Genomic DNA, 17,990 nt, shown 5'->3' on the forward strand with positions numbered 1-17,990 from the left:
CTTACTAAAAATTCTCTGGTACTCCTGGACCACCCGGTAGACTCCTTGTTTTTGGTGCAGGGGAGTGGAGTCAGCACCCACATGGAGTTTCTGGCACCAGTCCTCCTTTTGTTTCTGGGAGCCATTACCCTCCGCCTGTGGAGATGGAGGCAAAGGCTCCACGGCCCTGATAGCTTTGTGTTCGACAGCAAACAGTTTGGCAAGTGTATCGTACCTGGGTAAGTGTACCTCCCTCTCTCCGATGTTGAGAATGCGAACGGGCACCCTCCCATGACGGACATCAACCACCCCCTGGGCTGTCAAAATGGTGGGCCTGCTGTCTGAGTACACGGGTTCTACCATGGCTTGGTAGTCTCTACCTCTCAACCCGATTGCAGTCTGACACCAGATCATCATTTCACTTTTGGGAGGCATGGAAATAGGGAATGGGTCACTCATTCTTACGCTACCGATCTCACCACCAGACAGTTCTACCTGCTGCCGTCTCATCAGGGCTTTTATCTCTTTGTTGAGGACTCTCTGTTGGCTGGAACTAGCATTCACTGCCACCTGTTGTAGAATTACAATTACCTCTGAAAGACAATTTTCAATCACGTTAGTACCCACAGTTATTTTAGGGTGACTTTCACGACGGTCAATGTCCACAATAATCACTCCCTGTGCCGGCAGTTCAACTTTACCAATCTTAATGGTCATCTCTTTGAACCCCATCTGCGGCACGGGAAGCCATTACTGGCGATGATGCTCAAGTCACTGTCTGGATACCGTGTTATATCAGCATCAGTCCAATACTGCTTAAAAAGTACATAAGGGATAGTGGTTACTTGCGACCCGGTATCCAGCAAGGCGCTCATTGTTATGTTCTGCTACCAGAGCTAAGGAAAAAAAGGAGATCTGTCCCTACGATACAACTCAGCTTAATCCCTACGATGTAACAGGGGACCTGATCCTGCGATCAGACCTGCTAAAGTCCTAAGCTAGTCTGTACGGAGACCTATAGATGTGGGGAAGGAATCCCTACAAGTACTAAGGACTGGGAGGAAAATGGGACACCTCCTAACAGAAATAGTAGCAGACAGACGAACAAACAAAATATATAGAACATAGAGGTCCGTAGACCAAGCAAACTAACAGAGTTAGATACAGAGCACAGGCTAGCTAGAAAGTAGTTAAACAATGAAGTCCAGCAAAGCCAGAAGGGCGGAGCAGGATTAAATAGGCCAACAAGGTCATGTGACCAGCAAAGGAAAAAACCTAAGAGCAAGGTTCTAACACTCATGGGGATACCGTCCAGCACCACGGGTAAAACCAGGCGCCCCCCAACGTACTTATTACGCCAATTGTAAGGGCCTGGTGATCTTATGCCTGGGGGTTGGCCCTCTGCCCCAGGTTGGACCCGTTTAAATTACAGTACCTGGAAATGTGTCCGGGCTGGTTGCATCGACGGCAAATGGGCTGTCCATCCTCTGCGTAGCGGTCTGTAGGCCTCCCTCGAAACGACAGGGTCCTCCTCTGTCGACGCCCCGGGACATCCTCCGGACTTGAAGCCAACTTGATGAGTCTTGACGGGTCCACTTGTAACGCCTGGACGGTCCTGGTCAACGCCGCGACGCTCCTGGTCAGCTCCTGGACTTGGTGATGCAGATCTTTCGACGGGGCTTGGTTCAGGGCCTGTGCATCGGCCCCCACAGAGTCCATAGAGGAGGGCGCCGCCTCCTGGTGGTAGGTGAGAGCAGGGCGCCGGGGGTTTATAGCGCCACTTGTTGCGGGTTCACGGAGCACCCTTATGGCCCTGTCCTTGAATTGGGCAAAGGTTAGATCAGGGATCTGAAAGAACTTGAGGCGCAGCTGAGTCCTGTGGGCGCTAGACAGCAGACCTTCTATGAACTGTTCTGTTAGTAGCTTATCCGTATCCTGCATGCTGCCAGGGTCAGCTTGTTTGATGGCCCTCAAGGCTTCCTGCAAATTTAGGGCATAGTCTCTAATGCTGTCCTGTGCCCGCTGCTTACATCCATAGAACCGCATTTTAATTTCAGCGGAGGTACGGGTATCAAAGGTACCTCGCAGCCGGGCCACAATGTCCTTTACAGTCCTTTTCTCCTCAGCGGGCCATGACTTTACCTCCCGCTGGGCTGCGCCAGTTAGCTGCCCTGTCAGTATGCTAATCTTCTGTTCCTCTGTCAGGGGGTAAACTTGGAACAAACTGTACAGCCTTTCCTTAAAGTCAGTTAGGGCATGGGGCTCCCCTGAATACTTGGGCAGCCAGGTCGCTCCAGGGATGTAAGGCAGGGAAAATGGCATCACCGCTGCTGCAGCGGCGCTGGTGGTAGAAGGTCCCTCCGCGTCCGTCATCTTCCTCCCCCCTAGTTAAGCGTGGCCTACCTTCCGACGATCCTCTTCTGTAGGCCGCGGCTCCGCTGGTGCTGCTCCGGACGAGGACCTTGCGTCGCGTCCTGGTGACGTCAGCGTCGCGTCCTGGTGACGTCAGCGTCGCTCTCTCTCCCACAGTACCTTGCGCAGCGTCGGTGCGTGGGGCGGAGCTTCGGGTCTCGCGTGGTTTGGACGTCCACGCCCCTCTTCTTCCCGCTCGGCGTCCTGAAGATGGCGTCCGATGGCGGGAAAACGGCTGAAGATGGCGGGAACCGATGGAAGATGGCGGGAACCGATGGAAGATGGCGGGAAACGGCTCGGGATGGCGGGAAACCTCTTTTCAGGTGCGTGTACAGTCTTTTTCAGTCACGCAATACCCGTTTGTGGCGGGTTGGTTACTATCCTGCCGACTACGCACAAAACTGACTCGCCCCCTGGGCCGTGGGGCACTCGGAACCGGACTTCAGGGCAATGCTGGAAGTAGTAGTGGCGACCCGGTTCAGTGGCTCAGGGTGGTCAGACCAGTGGTAGTCTGCTATGTGCTGTAGGTAATGTCCGACTACGCCACCCGTGGATTGCGGTCAGGGCTAACCGCCGCTGCAGTGCAGACCGCTGGGGCTGATATAAATGTGCAGCACTGAATAGTTCAACTCCCCACGGGAGGAGTATGGCCCCAGGGCAGAATATATAATGGATGATGGGGGGGATGATTCCGACCGCGATAGCCAGGAAACGGAGGCCTCTTAAACAGTTCAGGGTCTTTATTAGAACAGGTAATATGACCCAGAAACAGGCCCGGCTAGGAGGGGGGCCTGGTGTCTGAGAACAAGTGGGAGGCTGGCCCTGGTCAGGGTGAGGGTGTAGGCCTACCGTGCTCTCTGTGCTCCTTCTGGCTATTTCCCTCCTTGTAGTGTAACAGCCCACGTTCCCGAGCTCACCGTGTCCTCTCGCCCGTATGACTTGCAACTTGGGTCCCTTTCTACTCCCGGCCTGGTACGGCTTTGCTGGTCCCTTCTGCTGTGGCGGAGCCTCCGGGCTTCTTAGGCCAAGGAACATACAGTCCCCTGCGGACTGGTTATCTGCTGTAGGACGTGGAATCCTCACAGCCTCAGACACCAAAGTCTGGTAGAATAGTCTCTTCGTCTGCCAGGACAGGCGCACTTCGCCTCTTGTCCCTGGCTCGTGGCTCTCCTACTGCCACACGTCCTCTTAGGCTGCAACACAACTGTCTCTCTCTGCTCTGGAACACCTCTCAATCCAGAGACAGGTCGTCCAGTTCTCCCTAACCCTGCCCCCAGCTCCAGCTTTTATAGGGGCAGCCTGCTCCCCCTACTGGTCTGGGACAGGAGGTGCTGCATGCTAATGATCCCTGACTAGAGGACCTCCCCCTTGCTCTCAGACACAGCTTTATTATATTTGTGGCATCCAGGCCAGGGTGACACATATACACAAAATCCAGCCCGCATGTCTTCCTCTGCTTACTGTCACCAAATGGAAATATTGATTCCTGAGGCTGAACACATTCCAGGAGAAATTTGTGCACCTTAAACTGACGAGCAAGCAAATCTCTAATAAAATGCAACAATATAATCGACGTAACCAGTGCTCCATACTGGAAAAAGTCTACATCCGTTAGAGCAGTGGACTCCACTCTACGTCCATTGGTACAATAGTCTTTAGTCCATGGCCAGCTCCTCACATCTTATATCACAACCAAAACAGACAATGATTCAATAATTTGCATCATATTTGAATTCATACCAAGAAGTACAACAATGACTACACTGATATGACTTCTTTATCCAATTTCTGGTCTCAATGGCCACATGATGACTATGCTACAATCGAGAATGCAGAATGTATGGGCTCCTGGTGGTATATATTACTGAAGATATCAGAATGTATGGGCTCCTGGTGGTATATATTAGTGACAACAACAGAAAGTATGGGATCCTGTTGGATATATATTAGTGTAGACATCAGAATGTATGGGGTCCTGGTGGTATATATTAGTGAAGACATCATAATGTATGGGGTCCTGGTGGTATATATTAGTGAGGACATCAGAATGTAAGGGCTCCTGGTGATATATATTAGTGAAGACATCAGAATGTATGAGGTCCTGGTGGTATATATTAATAAAGACATCAGAATGTACAGGGTCCTGGTGGTATATATTAGTGAAGACCTCAGAATGTATGGGGTCCTGGTGGCAATATATTAGTGAAGATATCCACCAATCAGGCCCAGTGCTGTCACTTTCCAGACATGGCCGCACGTGTGGCGCCCCTGAGGGTTCGACCGCCACAGGGATGCTGCACCTCTTTAATGGGGTGTAGTGTTCCTCCTTTGAGGTAAGAACAGTGCGATGGTCAGGACTCTACCTCCACATCCAACACCACACTTCTCCCACCAGAGGCGGCTAGTAGGCACCAGGTGCCGCCTCTGCTGGGAATCGGGAGACTGGGGAACCAAGAGATACGGGAACCAACTAGTGGGTGAGGGTGGAGGATTCACATTTTAGTGACACTTTAAATGTGATATTTAATACACAGCCATCTTGGTTCTGGGTTCTTGGATCGTGACCTCCCTCCCTGAGCGTGGATCCTGTGTGGACCTGCAGAGGATGGAGGCACGGCCCTCGTACCCTGGCCTTGGGTCGAGGGGCAGGTTGCAGATAATTTATGTCTCAGCCCGGTCAAGGACCATGACCAAGAAGGCCCAGAGCTTAGGAGTGTAGCTCCACCGCAAATGGATCCCAGGGGGATGCAGACGGAGGGGTATACGCCACCTGTCCTCGCAACCTGATCTATTCAGAAGGATTCCAGCTGCAAGAGGGGTACCGGCCCCTGACACCTGACCTTGCCACTCTACGTCCTGGTCAGGGAAGTCCGGTAGGCCCTGAGGATCCCACCGGGTAACGGAAGGAGCGGAGCTTCCACCCGTACCCTTTTTCTGAGTGAAGTTCAGAGAGAGACCCGGCCTATCTACACACACACAGACAGGAAAGGACCCGGTCTGAAGTCCAGGAACACTCTGGTGCGGGGTCCTGATTGAACACTGGACTTACTCGGAGGTTGTCGGACCCCCCCCCACCTCTGGTGACCGCAAAACTCTGCGATGAGCAGGGAGAAGCCTTTCAACTGCAATCTCCACCGTGAGTAAAAACCCTGGAAGTTAACCCCTATGGCCTCCAGACTCTTTATTCTGCATTACACCGCACTACGCAGCACCAGACCTCCTAGACTACAACCCCCTCCATCCTGGCTCTCTCTGCCCTGAGGCCCTGCTCCGCCTGTGGGGAGTAGTAACAATGACGGGTGCCATAACATCCTGCCTCAGCGGCCTGCAGCAGCGCTGGTGGCCTTCACCAGGTGCCACAGGTGGCGTAGTCGAGATCAGCCACTCAACCCGGATAAGCCCATACCACCCCTTTTTAGTGTGACGGCCCTGGGCATGGAGCGGGTCCGGGCCACGGCTGCACCCCATCTACAACACAGGACCCGGCTCCGAGTCCCCCATCTCCCAGGGTAGGGCTTCCAGCGTCACACACACGCAGTGCGCTGTGTGGCTGTGTCTGGTAGTAATGATGCGGCAGGGGAGACACACAAGCAAAATTAAAGGCGTAGTGTCACCCCTGCCGCATCATTACTACCAGACACAGGCGCACAGCGCGCGGCCATGTCTGGAAAGTGACAGCACTGGGCCTAATTGGTGGAGCAGCAGCACACTAACTGCTGCATGAAGCAGAGCAGGACCCTGTACACATGACGGGTAAGCGGCCCGGGCCCCGACGGTGAATGGGTCCCCCTGATGGTCCAGGGCATGTGACACGCCGGAGGTCCTGCACTGCCACATGACTGAGGAGCTGGACGGGACACATGCCAGGGGGCAGGTGAGCGAGGCTTCCCCAATCCTCATATAAAAAATATTTCTAATGTGTGTGTGCATGTATGATGTGAATGTCTGTGTATGTCAGTGTGTATGACTGTATATATATATTTATGTCTGTTTTATATGCTTTTAAGAATCTGTTAAAATATGTATGTGTATGTATCTGTGCGTGTCTGCGTATTGTATGTGTGTATATCTGTGTACCATGTGCATGTCTGCAAACCGTGTGTGTGTGCATGTCTGCCTACTGTGCATGTGTGCATGTCTGCATATGTGAAGGATGAGGGGACAGGCTGGGCCCCGTGTACTATAACTATATTTCTCCGCCGTATCTGTGCATCATGAATGGTTGTATGTGCTAAAGGAGCTCACTGAGCCTCATTCTCCGGGGCCCACGAAAACCTGGAGCCGGCCATGCCTGGTGGGTATATGTTAGTGACAACATCAGAATGTATGGAGTCCTGGTGGGTATATAATAATGAAGACATCAGAATGTATGGGGTCCTGGTGGTATATATTAGTGAGGACATTACAATGTATAGGGTCCTGGTGGTATATATTAGTGAGGACATCAGAATGTATGGGATCCTGTTGGATATATATTAGTGAAGACATCAGAATGTATGGGCTCCTGGTAGGTATATATTAGAAAAGACATTAGAATGCATGGGCTCCTCGTAAGTATTTATGAGTTTGTATGAAGGTTTACTGTGTATACACATGTCTATATGTATGTATGTGCATTTATGTGTCTGTAGGTATGTGCTCTGTGTATACATATAGGTGTGTGTGTGCTCAGTGTATACATGCGTACATGAGTGTGTGCACTATGAGTGTGATACATATAGCCATGGTCGAAAGTGTTGCCACCCTTGAAATTTTTTCAGAAAATGAAGTATTTCTGCCAGAAAATTATTGCAATTACACATGTTTTGTTACACACAAGTTTATTTCCTTTGTGTGTATTATAACAACACAAAAAAAACAGAGAAAAAATGGCAAATTGGACATCATTTTACACAAAATCCCAAAAATTGACCGGACAAAATTCTTGGCACCTTCAACTTAATATTTAGTTGCACACCCTTTGGAATAAATAACTGCAATCAATCGCTTCCATCAACATCAACCATCAACAAGCTTCTTACAACTCTCAACCGGAATTTTGAACCACTCTTCTTTTGCAAACTGCTCCAGGTCTCTCATATTTGAAGGCGCCTTCTCCCAACAGCAATTTTCAGATATCTCAAAAGGTATTCAATGAGATTTAGATCCGGACTCATTACTGCCACTTCAGAACTCTTCAGCGCTTTGTTTCCATCCATTTCTGGGTGCTTCTTGAAGTATGTTTGGAGTCATTTACCAGCTGAAATACCCATAACCTAGGAAGCAAACCCAGCTTTCTGACACTGCGCACTACATTGCAACCCAAAATCCATAGGTAATGTTCAGATTTCATGATGCCTTGTTCACAGTCAAGGCACCTAGTGCCAAAGCCAACAAAACAAACCCAAAACATCTTGGCACCTCCTTTTTTATTTGCTAAGCAGTAGAATGATGTGCTTTACCAAAAAGCACAGATTTCATAATACTTTGCACAAAGTCAAGGCACCCAGTGCCAGAGGCAGCAAAACAACCCCAAAACATATTTGAACCTCCACCATATTTGACTGTTGGTACTGTGGTACAGCAGAATGATGTGCTTTATCAAACAGCTCATCTATCCAGAAGACACTTTTTAAGAAGGATTTTGGCTTACTAACATACAATTTGGCAAACTGCAGTCTATCTTTTTTATGTCTCCGTGTCAGCAGTGGGGTCCTCCTGGGTCTCCTACCATAGTGTTTCATTTTATTCAAATGTCGACAGATAGCTTGCGCTGACACTGATGCACTCTGAGCCTGCAGGACAGGTTGAATTTCTTTGGAAATTGATTGGGGCAGCTTATTCACCATCCAGGCCATCCTGCGTTGCAACCTTTCACCAATTTTTCTCTGCCGTCCATGTCCAGGGAGATTAGCTACAGTGCCATGGGTTGTAAACTTTTTCATTATGTTTCGCACTGTGGACAAAGGAACATCAAGATCTCTGGAGATGGACTTGTAAGCTTGAGATTGTTGATATTTTTCAACAATTTTGGTTCTCAAGTCTCCAGACAGTTCTCTTCTCCTCTCTCTGCTCTCCATGCTTAGTGTTGCACACAGACATAAAATGCAAAGATTGAGTCAATTTATCCCCTTTTTATCTGGTTTCAGGTGTGATTTTCATTTTGCCCTCAGCTGTTACTTGCCACAGGTGAGTTGTTTACTCACAATTTTGGAAAGGTGCCAGCAAATTCTGTTCAGCCCATTTATGGGTTTTGTGTGACATTATGTCCAATTTGCCTTTATTTCTCTGTTTTTTTTGTGTTGTTCCAATACTCACAAAGGAAATAAACGTGTATAATAAAACATGTGGAGTTGCAATAATTTCCTGGGAGAAATACTTCATTTTCTGGAACAATTTCAAGGCTGCTAACACTCTTGGCCATGACTGTATGTATGTGTGTAACATGCAGTGTATAAGAAGATGGAAGTATTGCCAACATTTCCCCTTGAAGACACGTGTATTGTTGCATTGTATTTTATGTGTGACCTGTTGGGACTTGTCTACCATTAGTCTGCTGGAAGTCAAGGAGTGAGCAGTACCGTGTAGTGACTGAACGAAAGTCCATTATGGTAGAAGTAGGCCTCACGTGCAGCGTACAGTCGGGTGGTGAAAGAGGATGTGGCCGGCTGTGGCAGTTGATGGAATTGGTGGAGCAGAGATGGGAGGATAACACAATGGAGGGGGTGGTCGCCCACTTAAAGGGAAGAATGGTAGGATCGCACGGGGAACATAATCGCGGGCCGTGTCAGCCTCTTTCACAGACTGCGATGGAGGAAGAAGAACCCGAGGCCTGCAGCCTGAGGGTGCGCTAAGGCCAGGTGGTCTAAACAGAGAAGACCACTGGGTCCCCTGAGGAAAAATCAGATGCGGGACTGGCGTTGGAGGTCTCGCATCTGATTTTTGGACAGTATATACTTCTCCCTACGTTATTGTCCAGTAAAAGACAGTTTATGTTTGAGTGGTGCTCTCATTAAAAGACTCTACAACATCTGGTCCTGGCCAACATGTTTGCAATCTCCCAACGAACGATCAAAATGCCGCTCATTCATTGGGTGATTGGATTGTTTATGCTGGAATAGAAAACATTGTTCTCAGCAGCACATCGCCCAGTGAAAACTGTAGATGTGCTTCTGATAACACGATACTGTATAGGGACAGATTGATCTATCAGGGACCATTCTGTTCCCATCATTCTTCATAAACCTGTGTAAAGTGGCCGGGAAAGAAGCGCTGACTGACTTCAATATTGTCATTCACACTCATTTAACGGCCTAAACTCAGCCCATGTAATTGCAACCTTAATAATTGAGTGTGATGGTGCAATCTGTTAGCATTTAGGGCCCCGGTTAGGTTTGTCTAAAACTGGTCCTGGGTTTAGGTTAATAATAAATAACATTGGTAACCAAGGACACAGTAGCACCGGGACACAGGAGAATTCTCCGGTGGGCCCGCGTCCTTGGCGGGCCCCTGAGCAGCACTCATGGGGCCCGCTGGTTAACATGGCCGCTGGTGCTCCTGCACCGGGGCCCGAAGGTGGAGGGGGGGCCCTTGCAGTGCGGTTGATGAGGGCAATCTGGCCCGCTTCGTGGACCCCCAGGCCTCATAGTGTGCGGCAGGCAGGGAGCGATGTGATCCCTCCCGCTCCGTTGTTGACGGGAGGAAAATAACAGCGGAGCGGAGGGATCCGTCCTGTGCTTCCTGCCTGCCACTTTCTCCCTGACACAGACTCGCGCTGCTTGATGACGTCACCATGCAGCGCGAGCCTGTGTCAGGGAGAAAGATGGCGGGCAGGAAGCCGAGGATGATGCTGCGGGGGAACGAGCAGAGAGGGTAAGTGTTTTTTTTTTTTTACTAATACAGTGATGATGGAGGAGGTGGAGAGGAGATGAGGGAGAGCAACAATTATGGAGGAGATGGAGGGAGATGAGGTAGAGCAATGGTGATGGAGGAGGTGTGGGGGAGATATGGGAATGGTGATGGAGGAGGTGGGGGGAGATATGTATGGCATTGTGATGGAGGAGGTGGGGGAGATATGGCAATTATGATGGAGGAAGTGGGGGAGATATGGCAATGATGGATAAGGTGGAGGAGATATGGCAATGATGATGGAGGAGGTGGGGGAGATATGGCAATGATGATGGAGGAGGTGGGGGAGATATAGCATGGCAATTATAATGGAGGAGGTGGGGGAGATATGGCAATGATGATAGAGGAGGTGGGGGGGATATGGCAATGATGGAGGATGTGTGGGGGAGATATGGCAATGATGGAGGAGGTGTGGGGGAGAAATGGCAATGATGGAGAAGGTGTGGGGGAGATATGGCAATGATGATGGAGGAGGTGGGGGAGATATGGCAATGATGATGGAGGAGATGGGGGAGATATGGCAATGATGATGGAGGAGGTGGGGGAGATATGGCAACGATGAATGAGTTGGGGGAAGATATGGCAATGATGATTGATAGGTGCGGGGAGATATGGCAATGATGATGCAGGAGGTGGGGGAGATATGGCTATGATGATGGAGGAGGTGGGGGAGATATGGCAATGATGGTGGAGGAGGTGGGGGAGATATGGCAATGATGGAGGAGGTGTGGGGTTGATATGGCAATGATGATGGAGGAAGTGTGGGGGAGATATGGCCATGATGGAGGAGGTGTGGAGGAGATATGGCAATGATGATGGAGGAGGTGGGGAAGATATGGCAATGATGGAGGAGGTGGGGGAGATATGGCAATGATGATGAAGGAGGTGGGGGAGATATGGCAATGATGATGGAGGAGGTGGGGGAGATGTGGCAATGATGATGGAGGAGGTGGGGGAGATATGGTAATGATGGAGGAGGTGTGGGGGAGAAATGGCAATGATGGAGGAGGTGTGGGGGAGATATAGCAATGATGATGGAGGAGGTGGGGGAGATATGCCAATGATGATGGAGGAGATGGGGAGATATGGCAATGATGATGGAGGAGGTGGGGGAGATATGGCAACGATGAATGAGGTGGGGGAAGATATGGCAATGATGATTGATAGGTGCGGGGAGATATGGCAATGATGATGGAGGAGGTGGGGAAGATATGGCAATGATGATGGAGGAGGTGGGGGAGATATAGCATGGCAATTATAATGGAGGAGGTGGGGGAGCTATGGCAATGATGGAGGAGGTGTGGGGGAGCTATGGCAATGTTGATGGAGGAGGTGGGGAGATATGGCAATGATGGAGGAGGTGTGGGGGAGATATGGCAATGATGATGGAGGAGGTGGGGGAAATATGGCAATGATGATGGAGGAGATGGGGGAGATATGGCAATGATGATGGAGGAGGTGGGGGAGATATGGCAATGTTGATGGAGGAGGTGGGGAAGATATGGCAACGATGATTGAGGTGGGGAAGATATGGCAATGATTGAGGAGGTGCGGGGAGATATTGCAATGATGATGGAGGAGGTGGGGGAGATATGGCAATGATGGAGGAGGTGGGGAGGATATGACAATGATGATGGGGAGATATGGCAATGATGATGGAGGAGGTGGAGGAGATATGAAAATGATGGAGGAGGTGGGGGAGAACAATGATGGAGGAGGTGGGGAGAGCAATGATGGGGATAGGGGAGAGCAATGATGGGGGATTATTTGGACGCTATATACTGTTAATATGTGGTCTGGTCATGGTGTGGTGGTATTTCTCCCTTGTATGTAGTATTATTTGGTCACTATGTGGTGGTAATATGTTGTCTGGCCATGGGGTTACTGTATTTCTCCCTTGTATGTTGTATTATTCGGTCACTATGTGGTGGTAATATGTGGTCTGGTCACGGTGTGGCAGTATTTCTCCCTTGTACGTGGTACTATTGGTGTTGGTATAGTGGATTGTGTTGTGTATGGCGGTCATTTGTTCTCTCTGATATTAATTAGAAGATTCTTTATTTCCATTAGTGATTAAATACTTGGAACAAGATGCACTCACAGGGGTTCTCCAGGGAAAACAAGTAATCACCTCTCCACAGGATAAGTGATAAATTAGTGACTAGTGGGGGTCTGACTGCTGGGACCCACACCGATTGGTAGAATGTGGAGTTTTTATCCCATTAGACTGGAGCTCATGTGCGACTTGACCACTGATCCATTCATTCCCTCAGTGGCTGTTCTTGTCTTTTTCTGGAAGCCACAAAGAGAATGAATATCCGGTCAGGGATAAAATGTCCCCATTCTTCCGATCAGTGCGTTTTCCAATGTTTGAACACAAACAATCAATAAGTTGTCACTAATCCTGTGGAGCCCATGGATCGATGATAACTTGTTTTAACCAAAGAACCCCTTTAATGCAAACTATCGTAATTGTACATCCCAGTTATGGTGGCGCACAGTAGTTGTGCAGGAGCCGCCTGTGATTTACAGTCGACACTCCACTATAACGGGGATAACAGCTAACGGGTATTTGCATATAGCTGTAGGGTGGGCCCTTAGGATCAATTCCTCCTGTGGACCCCAGACACCACAGTCCGACATTGTTGGTAACCTAATGGGTCATATACCCGATAAGGTGCTCAACTATTTTTTAGGGATAGTGGTTTAACCTCTTAACTCCGAACACCAGCATTCTTTAACACCTCCTAATAATACTATGTTAAATATTATTTGTATTCCAAAGTTATGAGCTTTAAAATGTGGAGATTAAAAAAAAAATTGCCATGTCAGAAAGCACCAACCCAGGCAGACGTTTGACAGGTGAAGTGTTATTTTTTGGGGGATAGTAGGAAAAACAATAAAATATAAACGTAGATTAACAACGGATTACAATGATGTATTATTTCTCAGAATTCATTGCCATTAAAAGGGAGAATCTGTCTGACTCCCAAAGTTTACAAATTTTCTCAGTAATCGTGATGAGATAAAATTCTCACAAGGTGACAAGACTGAACCCGCTTATTCTCACGTGATCTAAGATTGCCAGACTCATAGAGATGACAAAACGGGAATCAGCCACTTCCCTGCATGTCTCAGAAGTGGCTGTTTGTATAAATGAGACCTAATTCCACAGGAATATTGCTTTCTTTAAGGCAAAAGACGTAAAATTTATTAAAGTGAATCTGTCAGCAGGTTTTTGTTACCTCATCTGAGAGCAGCATAATGTGGAAAAATAGACCCTGATTCCAATGATGTATCACTTAGTTTCCTGGGTGCAGCAGTTGTGACACAATCAGAGTTCTTAGATGTAGAATGTAGCAGAGCTTAGAAAGCTAACCCCGCCCACACCAGCCTCTGTATGTACCTAGTCTATTGACAGTGAGCTGATTATCACAGGAGGGGGGCGTGGTCAGACTAGCAGTTGTGTGAGACCTAGTCTAGCAGTGATAATATCCTGGTGATAGAACCTTCATTGTAAATAAACAACAGTACACAAGCTGATAATTGACACATTGCTTAATTCAGTGTTTTAACACCTACATTATGCTATCCTCACATTACATAGCAAAAAAAACTGCTGACAGGTTCTCTTTAAGTGTGACATTTTATCACAATTTAAATATTATTGGGAACATCTACTTTTCTCTGTTGGTTTTCCACAGATATATTGCTGAAGTTACAATCACATAATAGCAGGGGTTATCCAGAAAGAGTTTTTCAAAAATACTCTAAGCTCTTAGTGGCAGAACATAGTATAAATGGTGAATTTCTGTATTATTATTATTATTATTAACCATACACTGACACCTAGTGGTCACAGAGTTAACTGTTGTTAGGGTGAGAGAAAATATACTGTACCAGACAATCTTCATATCAGTGATATTGAGTTGTGTGTTTCATTTATAATTCAAGTAATAATTTTTTTTTTTCATAGAAAATATTTTTTTTCTTTTACATAGGAAACAATATTTAATTAGTATACTAGAATACTGGCTCCTATGAATAAGAATGTAGATGAGCTATTTCTGATACCAAAAATGTTTGAATGATTAAAATTTTTATATTTATTTAACGGTTTTCTACTTTTACTTTATTTTTTAGTCCCCTTAAGAGACTTGAAGCTGCATTTGTTTGATCACTTATACTATAAAACATCAGGGCTGGTGCATATACATCACTGGAGACACTGGGCTGGGTTATATACATCACTGGAGACACTGGGCTGGGGTATATACATTACTGGAGACACTGGGCTGGGGTATATACATCACTGGAGACACTGGGCTGGGGTATATACATTACTGGAGACACTAGGGTGGGGCATATACATTACTGGAGACACTGGGCTGGGGCATATACATTACTGGAGACACTGGGCTGGGGCATATACATTACTGGAGACACTGGGCTGGGGCATATACATTACTGGAGACACTGGGCTGGGGCATATACATTACTAGAGAGACTTGACTGAGGCATATACATCACTGGAGACACTGGGCTGGGGCATATACATCACTGGAGACACTGGGCTGGGGTATATACATCACTGGAGACACTGGGCTGAGGCATATACATTACTGGAGACACTAGGGTGGGGCATATACATTACTGGAGACACTGGGCTGGGGCATATACATTACTGGAGACACTGGGCTGGGGCATATACATTACTAGAGAGACTTGACTGAGGCATATACATCACTGGAGAGACTGGGCTGGGGCATATACATCACTGGAGACACTGGGCTGAGGCATATACATTACTGGAGAGACTTGACTGAGGCATATACATTACTGGAGACACTGGGCTGGTGCATATACATTACTGGAGACACTGGGCTGGGGCATATACATTACTGGAGACCCCGGGCTGGGGAATATACATTACTGGAGAGACTTGACTGAGGCATATATCTCACTAAAGATGCTGGGTTAGAGCATATATTTCACTGGAGAGACATGGCTGAGGCATATACATCACTGGAGACACTGGGCTGGGGCATATACATTACTGGAGACACTGGGCTGGGGCATATACATTACTGGAGACACTGGGCTGGTGCATATACATTACTGGAGACACTGGGCTGGGGCATATACATTACTGGAGACCCTGGGCTGGGGCATATACATTACTGGAGACACTGGGCTGAGGCATATACATCACTGGAGACACTGGGCTGAGGCATATACATCACTGGAGAGACTTGACTGAGGCATATATATCACTAAAGATGCTGGGTTAGAGCATATATTTCACTGGAGAGACTTGGCTGAGGCATATACTTTACTGGAGACACTGGGCTGGGGCATATACATTACTGGAGACACTGTGCTGGGGCATATACATTACTGGAGAGACTTGACTGAGGCATATATATCACTAAAGATGCTGGGTTAGAGCATATATTTCACTGGAGACACTGGGCTGGGGCATATCCATTACTGGAGACACTGGGCTGAGGCATATACATCACTGGAGACACTGGGCTGAGGCATATACATCACTGGAGAGACTTGACTGAGGCATATATATCACTAAAGATGCTGGGTTAGAGCATATATTTCACTGGAGAGACTTGGCTGAGGCATATACTTTACTGGAGACACTGGGCTGGGGCATATACATTACTGGAGACACTGGGCTGGGGCATATACATTACTGGAGACGCTGGGCTGGGGCATATACATCACTGAAGACACTGGGCTGAGGCATATACATCACTGGAGAGACTTGACTGAGGCATATATATCACTAAAGATGCTGGGTTAGAGCATATATTTCACTGGAGAGACTTGGCTGAGGCATATACTTTACTGGAGACACTGGGCTGGGGCATATACATTACTGGAGACACTGGGCTGGGGCATATACATTACTGGAGACGCTGGGCTGGGGCATATACATTACTGAAGACACTGGGCTGGGGCATATACAGGTGCATCTCACTAAATTAAAATATCATCAAAAAGTTAATTTATTTCAGTTCTTCAATATAAAAAGTGAAACTCATATATTATATGGAGTCATTACAAACAGAGTGATCTATTTCAAGTGTTTATTTCTGTTAATGTTGATGATTATGGCTTACAGCCAATGAAAACACAAAAGTCATTATCTCAGTAAATTAGAATACTTTATAACAACAGCTTGAAAAATGTTTTTAAAATCCGAAATGTTCGCCTACTGAAATGTATGTTCAGTAAATGCACTCAATACTTGGTCGGGGCTCCTATTGCATCAATTACTGCATCAATGCCGCGTGGCATGGAGGCGATCAGCCTGTGGCACTGCTGAGGTGTTATGGAAGCCCAGGTTGCTTTGATAGCAGCCTTCAGCTCGTCTGCATTGTTGGATCTGGTGTCTCTCATCTTCCTCTTGACAATACCCCATAGATTCTCTATGGGGTTAAGGTCAGGCGAGTTTGCTGGCCAATCAAGCACAGTGATACTGTTGTTTGTAAACCAGGTATTGGTACTTTTGGCAGTGTGGACAGACGCCAAGTCCTGCTGGAGAATGAAATTTCCATCTCCAAAAAGCTTGTCGGCAGAGGGAAGCATGAAGTGCTCTAAAATTTCCTGGTAGATGGCTGCGTTGACTTTGGTCTTGATAAAACACAGTGGACCTACACCAGCAGATGACATGGCTCCCCAAACCATCACTGATTGTGGAAACTTCACACTAGACCTCAAGCAGCTTAGATTGTGTCCTCTCCACTCTTCCTCCAGACTCTGGGGCCTTGATTTCCAAATGAATATTGGAACTCTGAGACCTTGTGGAGTGTGTCAATGACTGCCTTCTGGACATCTGTCAAGTCAGCAGTCTTCCCCATGATTGTGGAGCCTACTGAAACAGACTAAGGGACCTTTTTATACGCTTAGGAAGCCTTTGCAGGTGTTCTTTGGTAATTATTGTATTTTACTGAGATAATGACTTTTGTGTTTTCATTGGCTGTAAGCCATAATCATCAACATTAACAGACATAGACACTTGAAATAGATCACTCCGTTTGTAATGACTATATAATATGAGTTTCACTTTTTGGATTGAAGAACTGAAAGAAATTACATTTTTGATGATATTCTAATTTTGTGAGCTGCACCTGTACATCATTTGAGACGCTGGGCTGGGGCATATAGATCACTGGAGACACTGGGCCGGGTCACCACCCCGCGCACCCAGGCAAGTGCCAGGGCCCTGAGAAAGCGGGGGGCCCACTCGCCACCGGGAACTCTATCACGCTATGGGGCCCTTGAGTTGGGGGAGCCCAGTGCCAGCACCCCCGAGTGGGCCCCCCCGCTTGCTTAGGGTCCCAGCCCTTGCAATAACTACTTCTCCCTGTTCCACCGCAGCTCCGGTGTCTTCCATGTCTTCTGACTCTGTGATGTCTTAGGGATGTAAGTAATAAAAGAAAACTAAAAAAATACATTGGTGTCTTGAATTTTAGTCCTTGTGAGGTTGGCTCAGTTAAACCTTGCATCAGAGGAGACTTGATACAGACATCTATAACAGCTGTTATTCAGAGTTCATATACATGGCTGATATTTCAGTCATTTTAGACAAAGCAATCATGACTTATAATTGATGTCACCATTCTGTAAGCATGTTCCTATTAAGGGCAAGGCCAGTGTTGTAACATAGGCGGCTTTCTGTTGTCATTAATTTT

This window comes from Phyllobates terribilis, unplaced genomic scaffold (assembly GCF_046119375.1).
Source record: "Phyllobates terribilis strain yellow unplaced genomic scaffold, ASM4611937v1 Scaffold_5__5_contigs__length_657084704, whole genome shotgun sequence".
NCBI lineage: Eukaryota > Metazoa > Chordata > Amphibia > Anura > Dendrobatidae > Phyllobates > Phyllobates terribilis.